Below are 7,488 nucleotides of genomic sequence, written 5' to 3'. Positions count from 1 at the left end.
ATATATATATATATATATATATATATATATATATATATATATATATATATATATATATATATATATATATATATATAAATCGGTTCTCGTGTGGTTGGAGACTTGGAGTGCTCAGGTGCGGTTGTGCGGTGAGAGGAGAGCTATTGATCTTGCCAAAATCAACGTCTGGGATTAACAACGTTCAAAAACATGCGGTGGCAATTTGGTCATTTTCCATATGGGTCAAAATTAAGGTGCGTAGGGTTTGTGTTTAAGGTGCGTAGGTCTTGTGCTTAAGGTGCGTTAGTTCTTTAGTTGATAACTTAAAGTGCGTCGATCTAAAGCTTTAGGTGCGTGGTTTTTCTTCTTAAGGCACGTCTTTGTATAACTTAAGGTGCGTCATTGTTATAAATTGAAGGCGTGCGATGTTAAGACTTAAGGTGCGCCATTTTAACACTTAAGATGCGTTGCTCTAACACTTAAGGTGCGCCATTTTTAGTTTATGCTTATTCCTCCCAAACGCGTTTTTTTTTTTAAAAAAATTCATTGATTTGAGCCGTTGATCTAGATTTGATCAACGGCTCAGATCTAACCGCATGACTGCACATGGGACCTCTTCCACGCCTGAACCCGTCCCTATATATAAAGAACCAATAAAGTTAGTCTGATCCTATAATGGGAACTAAAAAAGAAAAATACTTCATGTACTCCCAAATTTATACTCCCAACTTTTATTCCCACTTGTGTTCAAATTTGATTAGAGGAAGAAAAAGATGAATGGATAAACATCATGATCCCCTACTAAATTAAGCAATCAAGACATGCCATGTCATAGGAGGGATCCTATAATGGGAACTAAAAAAGAAAAATACTTCATGTACTCCCAAATTTCTACTCCCAACTTTTATTCCCATTTGTGTTCAAATTTGATTGGAGGAAGAAAAAGATGAATGGATAAATATCATGATCCCCTACTAAATTAAGTAATCAAGGCATGCCATGTCATAGGAGGGAGTAGAAAATGATAGTATAATTTGGGAGTCCATGTAGAATTACTCACTAAAAAATGTCTGTCCAATTATTTGATGAAATGAATAGTTCAGATTATTTTGATTTTAGTATTCTTTTTTTTATTTTCCTACTTTACCCTCTATTATATTATTTTCTTCTCTTAAATACCCCCGCATTCCGTTAATATAAATTTTAGTAACGGAATATTCCGTTAACTATTTATTATTAATCTTACCTTACTCATTGATTTCAATAAGAAAGGTCTTAGTTTCGAACCTCATTCCAACCAGAGTTGCATAATTGTTGAACATATACTACGAATATGTTAGAGTGTACTGTATAAAAAAAATACAATATAAAATTTAACATGAACGTTGGTCAAATAATTAGCCCAACTAAATACATAGCGTTCAAAATTGAGCATGAAATATTACAAATAAGGAACCTTGAAAATCATTTTCTTGCATTAAAAAAAAACAAATTAAGGTTAAGTTTTGTTTTTTCCGCTTAATTAATCTTCTTTTGATTATTTAGAACAAGACTCAATATTTCAATTATGCTTTTGCATTATTGAGAATGATTTAGGTCATTATGGTATTAATATTTTTTGTCTGTATTTTTATAATGGTACAATTGTACATTACTTTATAAATATTGTACTATTATTTTTTATTGGACAAAATTATTCTTATATCTTTGTCAAACTTACGCGACCTAACTACAAAGTTGTTGATCAGAAATACAATTACACTTAGACTCTAAATGGTAGGACCATTGTCCAAAGAATTAACAATGTTGACACCCCACTAGATCCAATTGAACAAGTTTACATATCATTTTCAAAATTTTATCAATGCATGAAAACATCTATCATTATAACAATATCTATTGTAACCATATATTTCAAATTATTTATCCTCATTTTTTATTGACAACAATTGTAGCAATTGTCATTGACAAACTCTCAAAACAATTTGTCTCAACAACGAATCGAAATTAAAAAAATCAATGACTTCATTGTTGTGGATGAAAAGTAAATACCTCACTCTATTACTCTTATTAAATTAAATAAATTAGTAGCTACAATAAAAAAAACAATACATATGCATTTATTTAATTTAGAATTAGATGTCTACAGTGCCTTTATTCAAAAAAATGAAGAATCCAGATTAGAAAAGTTCTCACCTGTGGACTGTGGAGTGGTTCTCATATGGACCGGATTATATATATAAATGCACCACAACATATTCAAAAATGCACCAGGGTGTAAATGACCCTGGGATGTGCGGCCATGCACTAGTAGGTATGCATAAATGCACCACTATGTGTTCAAAAATACACCAAAGTGAAATGCACAAATGCACCACAAAAATGCATTACACCCTAGTGCATTTCTCAACATGTTCTGGTGACCTAGTGGTGACATGACCGCACGGGGAACATAATTGCATGTGAACCAGACCCTACACACACACACACACATATACATATATACTAGTTTTACACGCACATTGCGCGAATGGATTAATGCCCAATGTTTATATTTAAATAAATATTTGAAAGTATATCAATGCAAGATTATAAAGGATAAGTTTATACATAAGTAATTGAATATCGAATTTGTTTATTTAAATATGTAACTCAAAGTATGTGAATCCAAAATAATATAGGAAATTCATTATAATTGTCACTAAAATAAATGTTTGCAACTTTGTAAAATTGATAGTCTAAATACTTGATCTAAAAATGATAGTCTAAATAAATATTACTTTTGGTTTGAAATTTTCTAAGTACTCTTAATTCTCTTTTGAGTAACATTGTTATTGTCTTCATCTTCACTATTTGTCCTCTTCATTTATGTTGTTATTGTGTTATTTGCAATGGGTTACTGTTGGTAGTATAGATGACAACGTCATGCAATGAGATTATGATGTAGGAAACTATGAATTTTCCTTGTTGTGTATATGACTGGATTTTAGTTGTACTATGAACTCTTGATATTGTAGTGGTAGTTTGTTCCCCTACATGTCTCGATCATGTGGAAGTATTGAATAAAATATTAATATTTATTATATTTGTATAGGTTTATGAGTAGTACATCTTGTTCTATTTTCATAACTTGTTTACTTGATAGTAACAACAATAATTCTGTAGGTAGTTCGGATATTGATGTTACAACGTGTCCAATTTTATCAATAATTTTCATATTCATTTTGCACTTGTTCATTTTCAAGTTCATATTCTTAAAATTAGTTGGAATGTGTGTAATACTTGATTTGTGTGTGTGTGTTTTTTTTAAATTTTTTATTGAATTGATATTAACATTCGAGTTAAATGGTTTTTCACTTTCTGCATAAACTTTTTTTTTAAAAAAAATAGTGACTACATCCTATATACCAAGTATTTTTGTTGTGAGGGTTGATGTTGATTTTTCCTGTAATCTAAGTAGGTTGAGTCTAGAAGATGAAATGAATTATAAATTTATATTAGTTCTAATATATTTAATGGATGCACAATAAGTAATTTATATACAGGGTAAATGAATGAATCAACGGTGGCTATTTTAAAATTTCTTCATTTTCTAGGTTTGTCAAATTTTTTTTTTTTGAAAACAAGGTTTGTCAAATTGATTGTAGCATTGTTGTAGTCTCGACATCTTTTCAATTCATCAGTGTTTGATTGACTGTTTTAATAATGAGTTTTAAACGTATCTACGTAAGATAATAATATAATTAACATTTACATATTATTATCAACATAAAAACATATCAGTCCTTTAGACGTTATGCTCGGGATTCATTTGGTTCAACCATGATTGTTGAATGAGTTAGTGTGGATAAAGAAATTCCTAGTTTAAGGAATAAGATTAGATAAAATAGTAAAAATTTGAACATTTTAAATATGATGTAGTCCAAAGATATTACGAGTTAGTTTCCCGCTTCAATTTGTTGGGTTATTTGAATACTCTCATTGCCAACAAATCTCCCAAGTAGTTAATATGATTGGCTTCAAACTATTTTTTTATTTTTTTCATGGTATTAATAAAATAATTAGTAAATAAATATATAACATTATTTTGTATTATAACTTTGATATTTAATTACAAGATAATGTGAAAAGAACATAATGGACAATGTAATGAATATCAATTGATGAATTTGTGTGTAAAGTAGTATCTTTGCATTAGAGAAAATAACTACAATATAACTAATGAAATTATTTTTCTTATTTAATTTATTGATAATGAATATTTTTTTTAAATAATACATAATTCTAAATTAAAGAAATGCATATGCATCATTTTTTTGTTGTAACTACTAATTTATTTAATTCAATAGGAGTAAAATAGAGTAACCCTGCTTCAATTTGTTGGGTTATTTGAATACTCTCTTTGTCAACCAATCTCCCAAGTAGTTAATATAATTAGGAGAAAATTGTCATTTTGGTCCAATGACTATTGTAGTAGTGTTAATTGATATCCGCGACTTTCAAAAATGTTAATTGCATACCTTGACTATGCATTTTTTCTCAATTTTGGTCACGCCGACCAAATTGCCGGCCAAATGTGACCGAAAAATATTAATAGGCCAAACAATAAGAGTATTTTAGTCATTTTACTTTATCTTATTTCTTCTCCGTCATCTTCTCCGGCGAGTCCATCTCAGCTACCAATCTACCATTGTTCCGGCGACCAAAACTTCAACGTAACCCTAGCCAAAACTTCAAAATTGAAAATGTTGCTGAAATTCCTCTGTTATGCTGCCTCCAAGGATTTTCCAAATTGGAATTGATTTGCGATTGCCACCGATCGAAGCCACTGTCCAGAACTCGTCATGCCACCGCCTCCAAGGGTTTTTAAAACTGAAATTAAACATCTGTGTAAAGTAAGGATTATATTACAACTAATTTTGCCTATTAATTGTGTGTTTTTTTGTGATTGGTTAGATCAATGAGGGAGTATTTGAATTTGTGAATTTGTTTTGTTTTTTCAGGATATTGATATTGGTTAATTGTAGTGGTAAGAGTGAATTAAAGCACAATTGCTTGGAGATTAAGGGGATTATTTGATGAGGACGATGAAGAGGTCTGGAGATGAATTGCACAGGAGTCTTCCTCGCAAACGCCCAATTAGCTCTTCTTCCTCGGAAAGCCGGAAACATGGACTCGCCGCCGGAGAAAGAAATAAAATAAAAGTAAAAAGACTAAAATACCCTCATTGTTTTACCAACTAATGTTTTCCGGTCACATTTGGCCGGCAATTTTGCCGACATGACCAAAATTGAGAAAAAATGCATAGTCAAGGTACACAATTAACATTTTTGAAAGTCGCGGATAACAATTAACACTACTACAATAGTCATTGGACCAAAATGGCAATTTTCTCTATAATTAGCTTCAAAACTATTTTTTATTTTTTCATGGTATTAATATAATACTTGGTAAATAAATATATAACATTATTTTCTATTATAGCTTTGACATTTAATTACAAGAATGTTAGTGTAAAAAGAAGATAATGTGCAATGTAATGAATATCAATTGATGAATTTGAATGTAAATAATCTTTGCATTGGAGAAAATTAAGACAATATAACTAATGAAATTATTTCTCTTATTTAATTTAATTTATTGATAATGAATATATATTTTTCAAATAAAGGCATTCTAGACACATAATTCTAAATTAAAGAAATACATATGTATCATTTTTTGTTGTAGCTACTATTTTATTTAATTTAATAAGAGTAAAATAGAATATGGAACTTAGTTATGCCAAAATTGATTAGGATGAGGTTCGAACCAAAGACATTTTTATTTATTTATTGAAATCAATGTGTAAAGTTAATAATTGAGGATACATTTGAAAATCTCAAGAAAAAATAAAAATCTAAACAATCTGAACCATCCATTTGATTTAATAATTTGACCGTTATTTTTTTCTTCCCTTTATAGGTCATGTGTGTGTGTAAACATGCACCATGTAAAAAGTGAGCACTGATTTGATCCATACATTTGAGTAGATTAACAACTAAGAGTTAGCTAGGAAATAAGGGGAATAAAGTGGTTTCTTTTTATAAATATTAAAAACTTGACGGCTCGTTTACTAACTGGAGAATTTCTCCAGTTTTTTTTTTTAAAAAAAAAAACTGGAAAATTAGAGAACAAAAAGCAGAAAACATGTTTACTAGCACAATTTTCCATATTGAAAACATGAAATTTTTTTCCAGTTTCATAGAAAATTGAAAAACTGTTAGAAACTGTTTTTTTAATGGAAAATAGAATCATCTATCATCTATTTGGATATATGTCACTATAACTACATTATCACCGTTATCTACTTACATATTTATTCGTTACTATGATTACATTCATTATAATCTTCTTTTACTTATCACCATCTTCTATCTTTTCTACTTGTATTACTTAATTAAACATAACTTATTTGTCTATGCTTAAAGTTAGACATTATTCACATTATCAAAATTAAAAACTGAACTCTATACCAAGTTTTATATTTTGATTGAACTCAATTGATTATTGGTTTAAATATTTTTAGTTATGTTATATCGTAATATAAGTTAGAAAGATATCGGATATTGAAATTTCACGTATATTAGTATATTAGAATTCAAAGTAAAAATAATACATTTATATGAATGTCATTAAAATGAATATATCCTAAATAAATTTAAATATTAGCTAAAAAGATATTAATATTATCTAAACTAAATTTTAGGTGAACTTGTTAGTAGTTCGGATATATTTTTAGTTATGTTATGTACAAATATAAATTTTGTTCAGATATCAAATGTAAAAGTCTTACATATATTAGACTTAAAAGTAAAAATTATATTTATTCTATTTAACCAAATATATTTTACATATAAGATCTAAAAATCACTTGAAATTAAACTTGTGTTAATTTTATAGCGTTAATCTTAAAAAAAAAAATTTAAAAATAAGTGTTAGTAAACAAGTTTTCAAAATAAAAATGGAAAACATGGAATGAAAATTGAAAAATTAGAGAAAAAAAAATAGTTTTCGTTAGTAAACAGACCCTAAAAATTTCAATAATTTTAAAATTGACCCAGATTTTTTTACTAAACCCTCAACCATTGATTAATCTGATAGATGACTAACACCAATCAAGTTTAAAATGTGAGGTCTGATCAGAAAAATTTTATAGTAATATTTATAAAGGAAACCACCTTTTTTTTTTACTTATCAGGATGACCCTATTCTTCTTTTATCATGCCCTATATATATTGTGCATTCTATTTTTATATTTTATTTAATAAAATAAAATAAATACTTATTGTAATAAATCTTCTATTTAAAGACTTAATAAAAATAATATTAACTATTATTGGAGTTTAAACATAATAACATTATTCCATGACATAATAACCACCAAATATATCATAATAAACATTATGAACATTTTATAATGTTTTACAATGATTTCTAAAAGACAAAGTGAAAATATACCTATATGAA

The sequence above is a fragment of the Ipomoea triloba genome, chromosome 1 (assembly GCF_003576645.1).
Source record: "Ipomoea triloba cultivar NCNSP0323 chromosome 1, ASM357664v1".
In the NCBI taxonomy this organism is placed as follows: domain Eukaryota; kingdom Viridiplantae; phylum Streptophyta; class Magnoliopsida; order Solanales; family Convolvulaceae; genus Ipomoea; species Ipomoea triloba.
The sequence above is the reverse complement of the archived record's forward strand: the minus strand, read 5'-3'. Positions refer to the sequence as shown.